Below are 20,243 nucleotides of genomic sequence, written 5' to 3' on the forward strand. Positions count from 1 at the left end.
GTCCAATTTAGTAAAGCACCTGGCTCCCTGCAGAATCTCGAAGGCTGATGACATAAGGGGAAGCGGATAACGATTCTTAACCGTTATGTCATTCAGCCCTCGATAATCCACGCAGGGGCGCAGAGTACCGTCCTTCTTCTTAACAAAAAAGAACCCCGCCCCGGCCGGAGAGGAAGAAGGCACTATGGTACCGGCGTCAAGAGACACAGACAAATAATCCTCGAGAGCCTTACGTTCGGGAGCCGACAGAGAGTATAGTCTACCTCGAGGAGGGGTGGTCCCCGGAAGGAGATCAATACTACAATCATACGACCGGTGAGGAGGAAGGGAGTTGGCTCGGGACCGACTGAAGACCGTGCGCAGATCATGATATTCCTCCGGCACTCCTGTCAAATCGCCAGGTTCCTCCTGAGAAGTAGGGACAGAAGAAACGGGAGGGATGGCAGACATTAAACACTTCACATGACAAGAAACGTTCCAGGATAGGATAGAATTACTAGACCAATTAATAGAAGGATTATGACATACTAGCCAGGGATGACCCAAAACAACAGGTGTAAACGGTGAACGGAAAATCAAAAAGAAATAGTCTCACTGTGGTTACCAGATACTGTGAGGGTTAAAGGTAGTGTCTCAAATCTGATACTGGGAAGATGACTACCATCTAAGGCGAACATGGGCGTAGGCTTATCTAACTCTCTGAAAGGAATGTCATGTTTCCGAACCCATGCTTCGTCCATGAAACAACCCTCAGCCCCAGAGTCTATCAAGGCACTACATGTAGCGCCCGAACCGGTCCAGCGTAGGTGGACCGACAAAGTAGTACAGGACTTTGATGGAGAGACTTGAGTAGTTGCGCTCACCTGTAGCCCTCCGCTTACAGATGAGCTCTGGCTTTTACTGGACATGAATTAACGAAATGTCCAGCAACTCCACAATAGAGGCACAGGCGGTTGGTGATCCTCCGTTCCCTCTCCTTATTCGAGATGCGAATCCCTCCCAGCTGCATGGGCTCAGTCTCAAAGCCAGAGGGGGGAGATGGCTGCGATGCGGAGCAGGGAAACACCGTTGATGCGAGCTCTCTTCCACGAGCCCGGTGACGAAGATCTACCCGTCGTTCTATGCGGATGGCGAGAGCAATCAAGGAGTCCACATCTGAAGGAACCTCCCGGGAGAGAATCTCATCCTTAACCACAGCGTGGAGTCCCTCCAGAAAACGAGCGAGCAGCGCCGGCTCGTTCCACTCACTAGAGGCAGCAAGAGTGCGAAACTCAATGGAATAATCAGTTATGGACCGTTCACCTTGGCATAAGGAAGCCAGGGCCCTAGAAGCCTCCCCACCAAAAACTGAACGGTCAAAAACCCGAATCATCTCCTCTTTAAAGTTCTGGAAATCGTTAGAGCAAACAGCCCTTGCCTCCCAGATAGCTGTGCCCCATTCTCGAGCCCGGCCAGTGAGGAGTGAGATGACGTAAGCAACCCGAGCTCTCTCTCTAGAGTATGTGTTGGGTTGAGAGAGAACACAATCTCACACTGCGTGAGAAAGGAGCGGCACTCAGTGGGCTGCCCGGAGTAGCAAGGTGGGTTATTAACCCTAGGTTCTGGAGGCTCGGCAGGCCAGGAAGTAACAGGTGGCACGAGACGTAGACTCTGGAACTGTCCAGAGAGGTCGGAAACCTGAGCAGCCAGGTTCTCCACGGCCTGGCGAGCAGCGGACAATTCCTGCTCGTGTCTGCCGAGCATGGCTCCTTCTGTTATGCAGGTGAAGGAGGACCCAAACGCGACTTAACAGAAACAGAGTTTATTAATGCTCAAAAACCGAATAACTGAAATCCTCTAGACAGTAGAGGGGAAAACAACTGGAGAAGCGGCCACAGACTGCAGGTCGCTTCGGGTAGGCGCAGGCCGTAGTCAACAGAGACGCCTGCTCACACGCAGCGTCTGAAGAAGGCACAAAACACGACAGGACAGGGTGATACACAATCACGGCAAAAAACACGACAGGACAGGGCGAAACGCAATTACAGCATGGAATACAAAACAAGGAACCGATGGATCAGGAACGGATCACAAAGGAATAAATAGGGAGTCTAATCAGGGGAAAGGATCGGGAACAGGTGTGGGAAGACTAATGATGATTAGGGGAATAGGAACAGCTGGGAGCAGGAACGGAACGACAGAGAGAAGAGAGAGCGAGAGAGTGAAAGGGGGAGGGGGAGAGAGAGGGATAGAACCAAACAAGACCAGCAGAGGGAAACGAATAGCATGGGGAGCACAGGGACAAGACATGACAATAAATGACAAACATGACAGTTGAGCTTAGTTTATTGGTGTGACCTCCTTCTCAACATTGTTATTGTATTAAATCCTTCTACTCCTCAGGGCAACCCTCTCCCAAGGACCACCAGAGCAGCTCATGCTCAGAGTATTACACCAACAAGCTTATCTTTCAATTTCACTAAATCCACTCATTGAATTCAGTTAATATCTCTAAATCATTTCCTGCAGTTTGAGCTAAGCTGTCCTCGTGAGGATGCAGAGGGAGGATGAAGATGAAACTTTTAGAAAGCTGTGCCTGCTTGCATGTCACTCTCACTTAACCACTGGCTCTCTCACTGCCCAGACACCTTTGACATGAAACTGCAAGAGGCAACTCTGCAGTGAAGCTAAACTGATCAAATATACATGCAATTGCCTTAACTATTCATTAATACCTTAAAATAGAAACTATTATACCCTGCACTGTCCAATGACATCCTGTTTCCAAACATATGTATAGTTCTCATGCGTATATTGCACTTAATTTGCCTTTTATACCATTCATCTTAGAGATGACAGCAGGGGACATTTCTTACCTTGTTTTTGAGCTTCTGTATCTCTGCCTCGGTGACAGTGTGCTTGATCTGCAGCTGAGGGAGTAGAAAGGGAAGAGGTCGATCTGATGATCAAACCCTTGGCTGCGCAGCCTCTGTTCTGGGCTAGCCTCGTGCACACACACAACCACTGAGAAGAGCCACACAGCCCAGCCCATGCATGACAGCACCACTCTCTACCACTGACAGGGAGAGACTCACAGAACAGGAGACCAAGAAGGAGAGAGAGAAAGGTCCAAAGTAGAGAGGGAGAGAGAGAGAAAGGTACAAAGTAGAGAGGGAGAGAGAGAAAGGTACAAAGTAGAGAGGGAAAGAGAGAAAGGTACAAAGTAGAGAGGGAGAGCGAGAAAGGTCCAAAGTAGAGAGGGAGAGAGAGAAAGGTCTAAAGTAGAGAGGGAGAGAGAGAAAGGTACAAAGTAGAGGGAGAGCGAGAAAGGTACAAAGTAGAGAGGGAGAGAGAGAAAGGTACAAAGTAGAGGGAGAGCGAGAAAGGTACAAAGTAGAGAGGGAGAGAGAGAAAGGTACAAAGTAGAGAGGGAGAGAGAAAGGTCCAAAGTAGAGGGAGAGAGAAAGGTCCAAAGTAGAGAGGGAGAGAGAGAAAGGTACAAAGTAGAGAGGGAGAGAAAAGGGTACAAGGTAGAGAGGGAGAGAGAAAGGTACAAAGTAGAGGGAGAGAGAAAGGTCCAAAGTAGAGAGGGAGAAAGAGAAAGGTCCAAAGTAGAGAGGGAGAGAGAGAAAGGTACAAAGTAGAGAGGGAGAGAGAAGGGTACAAGGTAGAGAGGGAGAGAGAAAGGTACACATTAGAGGGAGAGAGAAAGGTACAAAGTAGAGGGAGAGAGAAAGGTCCAAAGTAGAGAGGGAGAGAGAAAGGTTCAAAGTAGAGAGGGAGAGAGAAAGGTCCAAAGTAGAGAGGGAGAGAGAGAAAGGTACAAAGTAGAGAGGTAGAGAGGGAGAGAGAGAAAGGTACAAAGTAGAGAGGGAGAGAGAGAAAGGTACAAAGTAGAGAGGTAGAGAGGGAGAGAGAGAAAGGTACAAAGTAGAGAGGGAGAGAGGGAGAGAGGGAGAGAGAGAAAGGTACAAAGTAAAGAGGGAGAGAGAGAAAGGTACAAAGTAGAGAGGAGAGAGAGAAAGGTACAAAGTAGAGAGGGAGAGAGAGAAAGGTACAAAGTAGAGAGAGAGAGAGAAAGGTCCAAAGTAGAGAGGAGAGAGAGAAAGGTACAAAGTAGAGAGGGAGAGAGAGAAAGGTACAAAGTAGAGAGGGAGAGAGAGAAAGGTCCAAAGTAGAGAGGAGAGAGAGAAAGGTACAAAGTAGAGAGGGAGAGAGAGAAAGGTACAAAGTAGAGAGGTAGAGAGGGAGAGAGAGAAAGGTACAAAGTAGAGAGGGGAGAGAGAGAAAGGTCCAAAGTAGAGAGGGAGAGAGAGAAAGGTACAAAGTAGAGAGGGAGAGAGAGAAAGGTACAAAGTAGAGAGGGAGAGAGAGAAAGGTACAAAGTAGAGAGGGAGAGAGAGAAAGGTACAAAGTAGAGAGGGAGAGAGAGATAGGTACAAAGTAGAGAGGTAGAGAGGGAGAGAGAGAAAGGTACAAAGTAGAGAGGGGAGAGAGAAAGGTACAAAGTAGAGAGGGAGAGAGAGAAAGGTACAAAGTAGAGAGAGGGAGAGAGAGAATGGTACAAAGTAGAGAGGAGAGAGAGAAAGGTACAAAGTAGAGAGGGAGAGAGAGAAAGGTACAAAGTAGAGAGGAGAGAGAGAAAGGTACAAAGTAGAGAGGGAGAGAGAGAAAGGTACAAAGTAGAGAGGGAGAGAGAGAAAGGTACAAAGTAGAGAGGGAGAGAGAGAAAGGTACAAAGTAGAGAGGTAGAGAGGGAGAGAGAGAAAGGTACAAAGTAGAGAGGGAGAGAGAGAAAGGTACAAAGTAGAGAGGGAGAGAGAGAAAGGTCTAAAGTAGAGAGGGAGAGAGAGAAAGGTACAAAGTAGAGGGAGAGCGAGAAAGGTACAAAGTAGAGAGGGAGAGAGAGAAAGGTACAAAGTAGAGACGGAGAGAGAGAAAGGTCCAAAGTAGAGAGGGAGAGAGAGAAAGGTCCAAAGTAGAGAGGGAGAGAGAGAAAGGTCGAAAGTACAGAGGGAGAGAGAGAAAGGTCTAAAGTAGAGAGGGAGAGAGAGAAAGGTCCAAAGTAGAGAGGGAGAGAGAGAAAGGTACAAAGTAGAGAGGGAGAGAGAGAAAGGTCCAAAGTAGAGAGGGAGAGAGAGAAAGGTACAAAGTAGAGAGGGAGAGAGAGAAAGGTACAAAGTAGAGAGGGAGAGCGAGAATGGTTCAAAGTAGAGAGGTAGAGAGTGAGAGAGGGAGAGAGAGAAAGGTACAAAGTAGAGAGGGAGAGAGAAAGGTACAAAGTAGAGAGGGAGAGAGAGAAAAGTACAAAGTAGAGAGGGAGAGAGAGAAAGGTACAAAGTAGAGAGGGGAGAGAGAAAGGTACAAAGTAGAGAGAGAGAGAGAAAGGTCCAAAGTAGAGAGGAGAGAGAGAAAGGTACAAAGTAGAGAGGAGAGAGAGAAAGGTACAAAGTAGAGAGGGAGAGAGAGAAAGGTCCAAAGTAGAGAGGGAGAGAGAGAAAGGTACAAAGTAGAGAGGGAGAGAGAGAAAGGTACAAAGTAGAGAGGGAGAGAGAGAAAGGTCCAAAGTAGAGAGGGAGAGAGAGAAAGGTCCAAAGTAGAGAGGGAGAGAGAGAAAGGTACAAAGTAGAGAGGGAGAGAGAGAAAGGTCCAAAGTAGAGAGGAGAGAGAGAAAGGTACAAAGTAGAGAGGGAGAGAGAGAAAGGTACAAAGTAGAGAGGGAGAGCGAGAATGGTTCAAAGTAGAGAGGTAGAGAGGGAGAGAGGGAGAGAGAGAAAGGTCCAAAGTAGAGAGGGAGAGAGAGAAAGGTACAAAGTAGAGGGAGAGAGAGAAAGGTACAAAGTAGAGAGGGAGAGAGAGAAAGGTACAAAGTAGAGAGGGAGAGAGAGAAAGGTACAAAGTAGAGAGGGAGAGAGAGAAAGGTCCAAAGTAGAGAGGGAGAGAGAGAAAGGTACAAAGTAGAGAGGGAGAGAGAGAAAGGTACAAAGTAGAGAGGGAGAGAGAGAAAGGTCCAAAGTAGAGAGGGAGAGAGAGAAAGGTACAAAGTAGAGAGGGAGAGAGAGAAAGGTACAAAGTAGAGAGGGAGAGAGAGAAAGGTACAAAGTAGAGAGGGAGAGAGAGAAAGGTACAAAGTAGAGAGGGAGAGAGAAAGGTACAAAGTAGAGAGGAGAGAGAGAAAGGTCCAAAGTAGAGAGGGAGAGAGAGAAAGGTACAAAGTAGAGAGGGAGAGAGAGAAAGGTCCAAAGTAGAGAGGGAGAGAGAGAAAGGTACAAAGTAGAGAGGGAGAGAGAGAAAGGTACAAAGTAGAGGGGAGAGAGAAAGGTACAAAGTAGAGAGGAGAGAGAGAAAGGTACAAAGTAGAGAGGGAGAGAGAGATAGGTACAAAGTAGAGAGGTAGAGAGGGAGAGAGAGAAAGGTACAAAGTAGAGAGGGAGAGAGAGAAAGTTACAAAGTAGAGAGGGAGAGAGAGATAGGTACAAAGTAGAGAGGGAGAGAGAGAAAGGTACAAAGTAGAGAGGGAGAGAGAGAAAGGTACAAAGTAGAGAGGTAGAGAGGAGAGAGAGAAAGGTACAAAGTAGAGAGGGAGAGAGAGAAAGGTCCAAAGTAGAGAGGGAGAGAGAGAAAGGTACAAAGTAGAGAGGGACAGAGAGAAAGGTACAAAGTAGAGAGGAGAGAGAGAAAGGTACAAAGTAGAGAGGGAGAGAGAGAAAGGTACAAAGTAGAGAGGGAGAGAGAGAAAGGTACAAAGTAGAGAGGGAGAGAGAGATAGGTACAAAGTAGAGAGGTAGAGAGGGAGAGAGAGAAAGGTACAAAGTAGAGAGGGAGAGAGAGAAAGGTACAAAGTAGAGAGGGAGAGAGAGAAAGGTACAAAGTAGAGAGGGAGAGAGAGAATGGTACAAAGTAGAGAGGGAGAGAGAGAAAGGTACAAAGTAGAGAGGGAGAGAGAGAAAGGTACAAAGTAGAGAGGGAGAGAGAGAAAGGTACAAAGTAGAGAGGGAGAGAGAGAAAGGTACAAGGTAGAGAGGGAGAGAGAGAAAGGTACAAAGTAGAGAGGGAGAGAGAGAAAGGTACAAAGTAGAGAGGGAGAGAGAGAAAGGTACAAAGTAGAGAGGGAGAGAGAGAAAGGTACAAGGTAGAGAGGGAGAGAGAGAAAGGTACAAAGTAGAGAGGAGAGAGAGAAAGGTACAAAGTAGAGAGGTAGAGAGGGAGAGAGAGAAAGGTACAAAGTAGAGAGGGAGAGAGAGAAAGGTCTAAAGTAGAGAGGGAGAGAGAGAAAGGTACAAAGTAGAGAGGGAGAGAGAGAAAGGTACAAAGTAGAGAGGGAGAGAGAGAAAGGTCTAAAGTAGAGAGGGAGAGAGAGAAAGGTACAAAGTAGAGAGGGAGAGAGAGAAAGGTACAAAGTAGAGAGGGAGAGAGAGAAAGGTCTAAAGTAGAGAGGGAGAGAGAGAAAGGTACAAAGTAGAGGGAGAGCGAGAAAGGTACAAAGTAGAGAGGGAGAGAGAGAAAGGTACAAAGTAGAGAGGGAGAGAGAGAAAGGTACAAAGTAGAGAGGGAGAGAGAGAAAGGTACAAAGTAGAGAGGGAGAGAGAGAAAGGTACAAAGTAGAGAGGGAGAGAGAGAAAGGTCCAAAGTAGAGAGGGAGAGAGAGAGAAAGGTCCAAAGTAGAGGGAGAGAGATAAAGGTACAAAGTAGAGAGGGAGAGAGAGAAAGGTACAAAGTAGAGAGGGAGAGAGAGAAAGGTACAAAGTAGAGAGGGAGAGAGAGAAAGGTACAAAGTAGAGAGGGAGAGAGAGAAAGGTACAAAGTAGAGAGGGAGAGAGAAAGGTCCAAAGTAGAGGGAGAGAGAGAAAGGTCCAAAGTAGAGAGGAGAGAGAGAAAGGTCCAAAGTAGAGAGGGAGAGAGAGAAAGGTACAAAGTAGAGAGGGAGAGAGAGAAAGGTACAAAGTAGAGAGGGAGAGCGAGAAAGGTCCAAAGTAGAGAGGGAGAGAGAGAAAGGTACAAAGTAGAGAGTGAGAGAGAGAAAGGTACAAAGTAGAGAGGGAGAGAGAGAAAGGTCTAAAGTAGAGAGGGAGAGAGAGAAAGGTACAAAGTAGAGAGGGAGAGAGAGAAAGGTACAAAGTAGAGAGGGAGAGAGAGAAAGGTCTAAAGTAGAGAGGGAGAGAGAGAAAGGTACAAAGTAGAGGGAGAGCGAGAAAGGTACAAAGTAGAGAGGGAGAGAGAGAAAGGTACAAAAGTAGAGAGGGGAGAGAGAAAGGTACAAAGTAGAGAGGGAGAGAGAGAAAGGTACAAAGTAGAGAGGGAGAGAGAGAAAGGTACAAAGTAGAGAGGGGAGAGAGAAAGGTCCAAAGTAGAGAGGAGAGAGAGAAAGGTCCAAAGTAGAGAGGGAGAGAGAGAAAGGTACAAAGTAGAGAGGGAGAGAGAGAAAGGTACAAAGTAGAGAGGAGAGAGAGAAAGGTACAAAGTAGAGAGGGAGAGAGAGAAAGGTACAAAGTAGAGAGGGAGAGAGAGAAAGGTACAAAGTAGAGAGGGAGAGAGAAAGGTCCAAAGTAGAGGGGAGAGAGAGAAAGGTACAAAGTAGAGAGGGAGAGAGAGAAAGGTACAAAGTAGAGAGGGAGAGAGAGAAAGGTACAAAGTAGAGAGGAGAGAGAGAAAGGTACAAAGTAGAGAGGGAGAGAGAGAAAGGTACAAAGTAGAGAGGAGAGAGAGAAAGGTACAAAGTAGAGAGGAGAGAGAGAAAGGTCCAAAGTAGAGAGGGAGAGAGAGAAAGGTACAAAGTAGAGAGGGAGAGAGAGAAAGGTCCAAAGTAGAGAGGGAGAGAGAGAAAGGTACAAAGTAGAGAGGGAGAGAGAGAAAGGTACAAAGTAGAGGGAGAGAGAGAAAGGTACAAAGTAGAGAGGGAGAGAGAGAAAGGTACAAAGTAGAGAGGGAGAGAGAGATAGGTACAAAGTAGAGAGGTAGAGAGGGAGAGAGAGAAAGGTACAAAGTAGAGAGGGAGAGAGAGAAAGTTACAAAGTAGAGAGGGAGAGAGAGATAGGTACAAAGTAGAGAGGGAGAGAGAGAAAGGTACAAAGTAGAGAGGGAGAGAGAGAAAGGTACAAAGTAGAGAGGTAGAGAGGGAGAGAGAGAAAGGTACAAAGTAGAGAGGGAGAGAGAGAAAGGTCCAAAGTAGAGAGGGAGAGAGAGAAAGGTACAAAGTAGAGAGGGACAGAGAGAAAGGTACAAAGTAGAGAGGGAGAGAGAGAAAGGTACAAAGTAGAGAGGGAGAGAGAGAAAGGTACAAAGTAGAGAGGGAGAGAGAGAAAGGTACAAAGTAGAGAGGGAGAGAGAGATAGGTACAAAGTAGAGAGGTAGAGAGGGAGAGAGAGAAAGGTACAAAGTAGAGAGGGAGAGAGAGAAGGTACAAAGTAGAGAGGGAGAGAGAGAAAGGTACAAAGTAGAGAGGGAGAGAGAGAATGGTACAAAGTAGAGAGGGAGAGAGAGAAAGGTACAAAGTAGAGAGGGAGAGAGAGAAAGGTACAAAGTAGAGAGGGAGAGAGAGAAAGGTACAAAGTAGAGAGGGAGAGAGAGAAAGGTACAAGGTAGAGAGGGAGAGAGAGAAAGGTACAAAGTAGAGAGGGAGAGAGAGAAAGGTACAAAGTAGAGAGGTAGAGAGGGAGAGAGAGAAAGGTACAAAGTAGAGAGGGAGAGAGAGAAAGGTACAAAGTAGAGAGGGAGAGAGAGAAAGGTCTAAAGTAGAGAGGAGAGAGAGAAAGGTACAAAGTAGAGAGGGAGAGAGAGAAAGGTACAAAGTAGAGAGGGAGAGAGAGAAAGGTCTAAAGTAGAGAGGGAGAGAGAGAAAGGTACAAAGTAGAGAGGAGAGAGAGAAAGGTACAAAGTAGAGAGGGAGAGAGAGAAAGGTCTAAAGTAGAGAGGGGAGAGAGAGAAAGGTACAAAGTAGAGGGAGAGCGAGAAAGGTACAAAGTAGAGAGGGAGAGAGAGAAAGGTACAAAGTAGAGAGGGAGAGAGAGAAAGGTACAAAGTAGAGAGGGAGAGAGAGAAAGGTACAAAGTAGAGAGGAGAGAGAGAAAGGTACAAAGTAGAGAGGGAGAGAGAGAAAGGTCCAAAGTAGAGAGGGAGAGAGAGAAAGGTCCAAAGTAGAGAGGGAGAGAGATAAAGGTACAAAGTAGAGAGGGAGAGAGAGAAAGGTACAAAGTAGAGAGGGAGAGAGAGAAAGGTACAAAGTAGAGAGGGAGAGAGAGAAAGGTACAAAGTAGAGAGGGAGAGAGAGAAAGGTACAAAGTAGAGAGGGAGAGAGAAAGGTCCAAAGTAGAGGGAGAGAGAGAAAGGTCCAAAGTAGAGAGGGAGAGAGAGAAAGGTCCAAAGTAGAGAGGGAGAGAGAGAAAGGTACAAAGTAGAGAGGGAGAGAGAGAAAGGTACAAAGTAGAGAGGGAGAGCGAGAAAGGTCCAAAGTAGAGAGGGAGAGAGAGAAAGGTACAAAGTAGAGAGTGAGAGAGAGAAAGGTACAAAGTAGAGAGGGAGAGAGAGAAAGGTCTAAAGTAGAGAGGGAGAGAGAGAAAGGTACAAAGTAGAGAGGGAGAGAGAGAAAGGTACAAAGTAGAGAGGGAGAGAGAGAAAGGTCTAAAGTAGAGAGGGAGAGAGAGAAAGGTACAAAGTAGAGGGAGAGCGAGAAAGGTACAAAGTAGAGAGGGAGAGAGAGAAAGGTACAAAGTAGAGAGGGAGAGAGAGAAAGGTACAAAGTAGAGAGGGAGAGAGAGAAAGGTACAAAGTAGAGAGGGAGAGAGAGAAAGGTACAAAGTAGAGAGGGAGAGAGAAAGGTCCAAAGTAGAGAGGGAGAGAGAGAAAGGTCCAAAGTAGAGAGGGAGAGAGAGAAAGGTACAAAGTAGAGAGGGAGAGAGAGAAAGGTACAAAGTAGAGAGGGAGAGAGAGAAAGGTACAAAGTAGAGAGGGAGAGAGAGAAAGGTACAAAGTAGAGAGGAGAGAGAGAAAGGTACAAAGTAGAGAGGAGAGAGAAAGGTCCAAAGTAGAGGGAGAGAGAGAAAGGTACAAAGTAGAGAGGGAGAGAGAGAAAGGTACAAAGTAGAGAGGGAGAGAGAGAAAGGTACAAAGTAGAGAGGGAGAGAGAGAAAGGTCCAAAGTAGAGAGGGAGAGAGAGAAAGGTCCAAAGTAGAGAGGGAGAGAGAGAAAGGTACAAAGTAGAGAGGGAGAGAGAGAAAGGTCCAAAGTAGAGAGGGAGAGAGAGAAAGGTACAAAGTAGAGAGGGAGAGAGAGAAAGGTACAAAGTAGAGGGAGAGAGAAAGGTACAAAGTAGAGAGGGAGAGAGAGAAAGGTACAAAGTAGAGAGGAGAGAGAGAAAGGTACAAAGTAGAGAGGGAGAGAGAGAAAGGTCCAAAGTAGAGAGGGAGAGAGAGAAAGGTCCAAAGTAGAGAGGGAGAGAGAGAAAGGTACAAAGTAGAGAGGGAGAGAGAAAGGTCCAAAGTAGAGAGGGAGAGAGAGAAAGGTACAAAGTAGAGAGGGAGAGAGAGAAAGGTCCAAAGTAGAGAGGGAGAGAGAGAAAGGTACAAAGTAGAGAGGGAGAGAGAGAAAGGTACAAAGTAGAGAGGGAGAGAGAGAAAGGTACAAAGTAGAGAGGGAGAGAGAGAAAGGTACAAAGTAGAGAGGGAGAGCGAGAAAGGTCCAAAGTAGAGAGGGAGAGAGAGAATGGTCCAAAATAGAGGGAGAGACAAAGGTCCAAAATAGAGGGAGAGTCAGTAGGCAGAGAGATAAACGTGGAGAGTGATTGACAGAAAGTGAAAGGGATATAGGAACGACATATCTGCTATAGTTAGAGAGAAGTGAAGAAAGAGAAGCAGTTGAGGAAAGTGAAGAGAGAGAGAGAGAGAGAGAGTCCCAGTGAGAGAGAGTAGAGGTCTTGGGACAGTAGAGATGACATGATTTCTCACTCAATATCCAGAACACCGCCGTGCAGCTCAGGCAATTTGTTAAATGTGTCACACAAGTGTGGAGTGAGGGACAAAATGTTCTGGTGCCAGCAGTGCTAGTGAGGCGTTTCAATCAATATTACTAGCAGGTTGGTTCCTTTAAAAAGGAAAATGGGCTCTAGAAGACAGTAACAGCCAAAAACTACATTTCAGTCATGTGTTACTCTTTGACTTTGTTGCAATCAGGAAGGAGAAAGAGTTGTTGAACAAAGTTCCGGGCCACAGTATTAGTGATATTAGTGTGAGGAAAATACACACCAGGTTTTTGTTGGATCTTCTGTATGTTTTAGAGTGCTGGAATACTTAGACTAATGAAATAGACAGAGGAATAGAATAAATACAACAGACAAATGAAAGGGGTGTTCGAGTGACCTCTCTGAATGTCTGGTAGAGTTTGGTAGCGTCCAACTCTGAGGGGGAAATGATGTCATCTGTTTCTGGCAAATCGAACACCTCGATGCTCTTCTCCCCGTCACCTTCCTCTTCCCCCCCCACCGTCTGCGGCCGGCCCCGCCTCCTCCTCCTCATCAGTGGCGTACTCCCCAGTCTGAGGACACACACAGACACACAACATGAGAAATGAGAACACATTCCATAACTAGTCGTACATGTCACTGGGAACACACAGTGTTATGTATCTGGTCCTTCTGTAGCTCAGTTGGTAGAGCATGGCGCTTGTAACGCCAGGGTAGTGGGTTCGATCCCCGGGACCACCCATACGTAGAATGTATGCACACATGACTGTAAGTCGCTTTGGATAAAAGCATCTGCTAAATGGCATATATATATATTTCAAATGTATCTAAAGCCCGTTTCCTGTTTTCCTCTTCTCTTTCGTTGTTCTGACTTGGTCTAACTTTGAGTTATCCCTTCCTATTTTAGGAAGCGCTGCCTGCCACTCCAATGTTGCATTTGATAATTAAAACGATTCATATTTTTTACAGTGAGGACAACAAGTACACCAGTGTAAGCTTTCTCTCAGCCAAGGTTGTAAATTCAGCGCCCTTTCTCAGGATGGAGTGGGAAGGCAGAGGCTCTGTTAGCTCACAATAATGCCTCCAAAACTCAACAGCACTGAGAGGATGGTTAAGTTCATAACTGATGTTTTTCCATAACTAATTAGAGAGGTGGCTGTGTTATTATGAGGAAAGGAGAGAGAGAGAAAGAGACTTAGCGAGAGTGAGCGAGAGACCAGTTGTCCGGTCTGGGTACAGGATGACAGGGGTCCTGTCAAAGTGAGAGGGACAGGGATGATTGAGGGATGGGGAGTTGAGGAGAGGGTCAAGGTTGGGGGGGGGTGTAGGTAAAGCTGGGGGATGAGGTAAGTTGAGGAAGGGGGATGATTGAGGGATGGGGGTTGAGGAGAGGGTCAGGGTTAGGGGGGTGTAGGTAAAGCTGGGGGATGAGGTAAGTTGAGGAAGGGGGATGATTGAGGGATGGGGAATGAGGAGAGGGTCAGAGTTAGGGTTAAGGGGTGTAGGTAAAGCTGGGGGATGAGGTAAGGTGAGGAAGGGGGATGAATGAGGGATGGGGATGAGGAGAGGGTCAGAGTTAGGGTTAAGGGGGTGTAGGTAAAGCTGGGGGATGAGGTAAGGTGAGGAAGGGGGATGATTGAGGGATGGGGATGAGGAGAGGGTCAGAGTTAAGGTTACAGGGGGGTAAGTAAGGAAGAGGGATGATTGTGCAGTATGTGTGGTCTAGAACACAGCCACAGCAGGATACTCTATGTGCTTATCTTCCCTACAGCCTGGCAGCCTCACTAAAATGATCCAGACAGACATGCTTATAAAGAGGAGTTCCGCTCTGCTGCAGCCTGCAGCAGCCTCAGATCTTGTTGCAGAGAGCCAGGCAGGGAGAGCCAAGCAGACCCAGGGCCTGCTCTACCCAGGATCGAATGACCCATCCTGGCATCCTCTCTCTGGTCCTCCTGCCAGAATCACACTGGGTGATTGACACCTCAGAAACACTGGTGCTGGAGCTTACAGAGATGGCGAGCAAACAAACATAGACACACATTATTAGAAACATCTGGTGCTTGCTTTGTCATGGTACAGCAGAATATTTCTCTCCTGCTGCTCTCAACACATATCTGCTATAGTGCATTTATAGTGTGTGTGTGTGTTTACATGGCTGACGATCTGGACAGACATCTAAAGCCTAGCTGACTTACTCAGGGCTGACCAGTCAGAGATTTAACCCTGTGTGTTTTCCATGGGGGGTCTCTCTCTCGTCGAAAGTACTGCACTATATAGGAGATAGGGTGCCATTAAGTCTTACAGTCTGACAGCACACAGTATAATAGTGGTGATCCTATTTAGGTTGACATTTTCCCTTTTGGTTTGGTGGGTTCTTGTCTATGTGTAGTTGCCTGTCAGCACCTGTTTATATAGCGTCACGGTTGGGTTTGTTGTTTTTATGTTAGTTTGTTCATTCTTATAATAAAGAGAATGTAAGCATACCATGCTGCGCCTTGGTCTCCTCCCTACGACGGCCGTGACAACATCAAGTTGTAGTAACTTTGTGATTTATTACAATAGCAACATTCAAATAGTTTTAAAACTTTTTACTTTTTGGGGATCTGTATTCAAATAGTTGTAACCACCTTCAGAGTAATGATTTGTTCTCCTTGAAGAATACCCTGAACAAAAATATAAATGCAACATATAAAGTGTTGGTCCCAGGTTTCATGAGCTGAAATAAAAAATCCCAGATCCATCCACCTGACAGGTGTGGCATATCAAGAAGCTGGTTAAACAGCACGATCATTACATATGTGCACCTCATGCTGAGGACAATAAAAGGCTCTGTCACGCCTGCTTCCACTCCCCCTCTCTGGCGCTCGAGGGCACCAGGCTGCCCTTCATTACGCACACCTGTCACCTTCATTACATGCATCTGCCCAATATTGGACTTACCTGGACTCCATTACTTTGTTGATTGCCCTTCTATATCTGTCTGTTCCTCAGTTGGTTCCCCGTGTCAGCATTATTGTCCTTATGTCGTTTTGTTCCCCCTGTCCAGACACTGCTCTTGTTTTGGTTTGATGGCCATTTTCCATTAATGTTCACTCCCTGTACTTGCTTCTGGTCTTCAGGATCGAGCCTTATAGAATGCTTACACCACTAAAGGAAGCATCAGGGAGTTTTTGTTTTTTGTTTTGGTTGGTGACGTCGGGTCTGGGTGCCGTCGCCGATGGAACCAGGGGTGCCTCAGCTAGCCCGTCGGCTTTCACACCTTAGCTGGCTTGAGAGGTCTTCTTGCCCCGGTAGGCTTGGCAGATGCCCACCCCACATCATGCTTCACCCGGCCTATCAGGCTTCCACGCCTCAGCCGGATCGTCAGGCTCCCACGCCTCAGCCGGTTCGTCAGGCTCCCACGCCTCAGCCGGTTCGTCGGGCTCCCACGCCTCAGCGGAATTGTCGGACTCCCACGCCTCAGCGGGATCGTCGGGCTCCCACGCCTCAGCCGGTTCGTCAGGCTCCCACGCCTCAGCCGGTTCGTCGGGCTCCCAAGCCTCAGCCGGTTCGTCGGGCTCCCACGCCTCAGCCGGTTCGTCGGGCTCCCACGCCTCAGCCGGTTCGTCGGGCTCCCACGCCTCAGCGGAATTGTCGGACTCCCACGCCTCAGCGGGATCGTCGGGCTCCCACGCCTCAGCCGGTTCGTCAGGCTCCCACGCCTCAGCCGGTTCGTCGGGCTCCCAAGCCTCAGCCGGTTCGTCGGGCTCCCACGCCTCAGCCGGTTCGTCGGGCTCCCAAGCCTCAGCCGGTTCGTCGGGCTCCCACGCCTCAGCCGGTTCGTCGGGCTCCCACGCCTCAGCCGGTTCGTCGGGCTCCCACGCCTCAGCGGAATTGTCGGACTCCCACGCCTCAGCGGGATCGTCGGGCTCCCACGCCTCAGCCGGTTCGTCAGGCTCCCACGCCTCAGCCGGTTCGTCGGGCTCCCAAGCCTCAGCCGGTTCGTCGGGCTCCCACGCCTCAGCCGGTTCGTCGGGCTCCCACGCCTCAGCCGGTTCGTCGGGCTCCCACGCCTCAGCCGGTTCGTCGGGCTCCCACGCCTCAGTGGGATCGTCGGGCTCCCACGCCTCAGTGGGATCGTCGGGCTCCCACGCCTCAGCGGGATCGTCGGGCTCCCACGCCTCAGCGGGATCGTCGGGCTCCCACGCCTCAGCGGGATCGTCGGGCTCCCACGCCTCAGCCGGCTCGCCGGGCTCCCACGCCTCAGCCGGTTCGTCGGGCTCCCACGCCTCAGCGGGATCGTCGGGCTCCCACGCCTCAGCGGGATCGTCGGCCTCCCACGCCTCAGCGGGATCGTCGGGCTCCCACGCCTCAGCCGGCTCGCCGGGCTCCCACGCCTCAGCCGGCTCGCCGGGCTCCCACGCCTCAGCGGGCTCGCCGGGCTCCCACGCCTCTGCAGGCTAGTCGGGCTTCTACGCCTCAGCCGGCTCGTCGGGCTCCCACGCCTCAGCCGGTTCGTCAGGCTTCTACGCCTCAGCGGGTTCGTCAGGCTCCCATGCCTCTGCCGGCTAGTCGGGCTTCTACACCTCATCCAGCTGTCCAGCTCCCATGCCTTGGCCGGCCTGTCAGGCTCGCCCAGGTGGGAAGCTGGGTGGCGCCCCTAGAGGGGGATGCTGTCATGTCTGCTCCCGTTTCCCCTCTCTGGCGCTCGAGGGCGCCAGGCTGCCCTTCATTATGCACACCTGTCACCATCATTACGCGCAGCTGCACAATATTGGAATCACCTAGACTTTGTTGATTGCCCTTCTATATCTGTATGTTCCTCAGTTGGTGCCCTGTGTCAGCATTATTGTCCTTATGTCAATTTGTTTCCCATGTCCAGACAATGTTCTTGTTTTGGTTTGATGTCCATTTTCCAGTAAATGCTCACTCACTGTACTTGCTTCTCATCTCCAGCATCAACCCTTACAGTCACAAGTTTTGAAGCTATAGACAACGAACATAATTGAATTGTATCTAAGGCAGTATAAATGCACAAAGATACAGTGACAAGATCCTGAGGTCCATTGTCGTGCCATTCATCTGCCGCCATCACCTCATGTTTCAGCATGGATCGCAAGGATCTGTACACAATTTCTGGAAGCTGAAAATGTCCCAGTTCTTCCATGGCCTGCATACATACCATTGAGTATGATATCGATTTCAGAGGTTTAAAAAGGAACAGAAAATAACAATTTCTTTGTTGGAACCATAACTTTATTTTGCTGCTCGGAACAGTGGAACGGAAAGCAGAACATACTGGTTCTGTTCAGAACAAAACGATTGGGAAATGTTTTTGTTCCAACCCATGCTTTACACAAAGCATTGTTAAAACTATAGCTATCCCAGGTCTGACACACACACACACACACCAAGAACCTACTTGTCACACCCTGATCTGTTTCACCTCTCTTTGTGATTGTCTCCTCGCCCCTCCAGGTGTCGCCCATATTCCCCATTTTCCCCTGTGTATTTATACCTGTGATCTCTGTTTGTCTGTTGCCAGTTCATTTTGTTTCATCAAGAGGTTTTACCTCTGTTCATGTCGCGATTGTTCCTGTTTTCTAGTTTCCCGGTTTTTACCTTTTCTGCCGTCCTGTACCTTTGCCCCACCTATCAGGATTACTGACCTCTGCCTACCCTGACCCCGAGCCTGCCTGCCTTCCTGTACCTTTGCCCCTCCTATCTGGATTACTGACCTCTGCCTACCCTGACCCCTAGCCTGCCTGCCGTCCTGTACCTTTGCCCCACCTATCTGGATTACTGACCTCTGCCTACCCTGACCCCGAGCCTACCTGCCGTCCTGTACCTTTGCATCACCTATCAGGATTACTGACCTCTGCCTACCCTGACCCCGAGCCTGCCTGCCGTCCTGTACCTTTGCATCACCTATCAGGATTACTGACCTCTGCCTACCCTGACCCCGAGCCTGCCTGCCGTCCTGTACCTTTGCATCACCTATCAGGATTACTGACCTCTGCCTACCCTGACCCCGAGCCTGCCTGCCGTCCTGTACCTTTGCATCACCTATCAGGATTACTGAGCCTATAGGATGTGCATCACTCCACTTAGATACATGGTGATTAACCCGGCGTCTCCCACCTCCGCCTCTAAATGGGGCTTAAATATAGACCCTCAGCCTCGCAGCCATGGCAACGCGCTACCATTATGGAAATGGTGGCTTTATTGTCTTCCAGCCTTCTGACCCACTAATGATGAGTGTATGGTAATGGGCTTTAGTGTGTGCTAGAACAAACACAGCCAGGAAAACATGTTGGCAGTCCCTCAAACACAGGAAAACAGCCCTAGAGGCTTTTTAAAAAGTGAACAGCAAAATTATTCGTGAACTATGTTTAGCAATGCCTGATTTGACATGACATAATGACTACCACAACCACAACTCATGACCAAGATTGACCTGTTGTAGAAGATTGGAGTTCAGTGTGACCACACAGGTCTGTCGTTAGTATGGTGAAACATATCTGAGCCGTATGTATAAAGCCTTTCAGAGTAGGAGTGTTGATCTCAGTGGCAAGTACTCATGGATGCCACGGGAAGCCAGGCTTCCCCAAAAATGTACCAATAAAATAATAAAATGCAAAAACATACAAAAACACATCTTTCGTTTCTCTGTGTTTCATAATTTTCCTTCAATTCACAAGAGGCTGAATGTATCTGACTGGAGAAAGCATCTGAGTGAGCGAAACAGCGCCCCTGTGTCTCTGTATGTGTAATCCATTTATCTGATGCTGTCTAGCCAAAAAGAGGATGATATTGCTGCCGCACGTATAATTGAATGCAAGGGAAGCCAGCGAACAATTGTACTTCCTTGATAAAATTTTGTAAAAAGAATAATAGCCATTCAGCATTGAGCTAAACTGAGTAAGCTCAACTGTTAATGGTCCTGACGCACCAAAAAAAAAGTGTCAAGCCAGTTTGGATATGGCTTCATACCAATCACATCACATCAAGCCAAATGTCATTTGACAGAAAAAACTTGAATTGCTGCATCGCGTTGTGTTGTTGTCCCCCGGGTTGCTAGCTAGCTAAAATGGTCCCTTTCCTAAATTAGGCATGGACGGATATTTTGATTTGGACTGGTTTTACTTCATTTTCCGTACAATGATTATAACTGTGATTCTGATCCGACCATGAATTCATACATTATGCCTCTGGCCTTAGAGGATGGAAGCTATATGTAGTAGGCTAATGTTAACTAGCTGGCTAATCATTGCCCATGAAAGGAAGTTAGGCTACCGTGCAACAAAAACTAGGACAACAAAGGCCTCCCGGGTGGCACAGTGGTTAAGGGCACTGTACTGTAGCGCCAGCTGCGCCACCAGAGACTCTGGGTTCGCGCCCAGGCTCTGTCGTAACCGGCCGCGACCGGGAGGTCCGTGGGGCGATGCACAATTGGCCTAGCGTCGTCTGGGTTAGGGAGGGCTTGGCCGGTAGGGAAATCCTTGTCTCATCGTGAACCAGTGACTCCTGTGGCGGGCTGGGCGCAGTGCGCGCTAGCCAAGGTTACCAGGTGCACGGTGTTTCCTCCGACACATTGGTGCGGTTGGCTTCTGGGTTGGATGGCGCTGTGTTAAGGAGGGCTTGGTTGGGTTCTGTATTGGAGGACGCATGACTTTCAACCTTCGTCTCTCCCAAGCCTGTACGGGAGTTGTAGCGATGAGACAAGATAGTAGCTACTAAAACAATTGGATACCATGAAATTGGGGAGAAAAAGGGGTCAAATTCACACAAAAAATAAAGAAATAAAATAAGACAACAAAAAATATGAAAGAGAGTAAGGATGGCATTGGTATTTCTCTACAAGAAAGGTAAGTTAACATGTTTTTTAATACTTATGCACACATAGACACACACACACACATACACACAGAGAAATCTGAACTATGGCCAGCCACATTTAGCTTACGTTGATTGGACTAAATTGTTTTTGGAATCTTTTAGTTGTCACTGTATTAGACTAAGCAGAGGTGACTAGAAGTTGAAATGGTGCTGGAATAGTGGAGGCAGCTACTGTTTTCCTTGTGACCTGCAGTAACTCTCTGTGGTTCTAAATCAATTATGTTAACTTGCTTGACCCTGCTGTAGGTAATGTAACTGCTTGTTACATGCTAAATGCTTTGTGGACATCACCGAACAGATGTTGCTCTCCGGTTTTGTGATGAAACAAAGGTGTGGCTGAATTTATTCTTCTTATTTTCGCGACCTTTGGCCTATATATTATGGTCACAAGGCATAAGAACTAACAGTTTATAGAGAAAACAACGTAATTATC

General features: G+C 48.0%; 1 pseudogene; it reads right to left on the reverse strand.

Moving 5' to 3' along the window:
- Nucleotides 1-20,243, reverse strand: part of LOC124043247 — a 115,791-nt pseudogene that overhangs the window by 23,060 nt on the left and 72,488 nt on the right.

This window comes from Oncorhynchus gorbuscha, linkage group LG09 (genome assembly GCF_021184085.1).
Source record: "Oncorhynchus gorbuscha isolate QuinsamMale2020 ecotype Even-year linkage group LG09, OgorEven_v1.0, whole genome shotgun sequence".
In the NCBI taxonomy this organism is placed as follows: domain Eukaryota; kingdom Metazoa; phylum Chordata; class Actinopteri; order Salmoniformes; family Salmonidae; genus Oncorhynchus; species Oncorhynchus gorbuscha.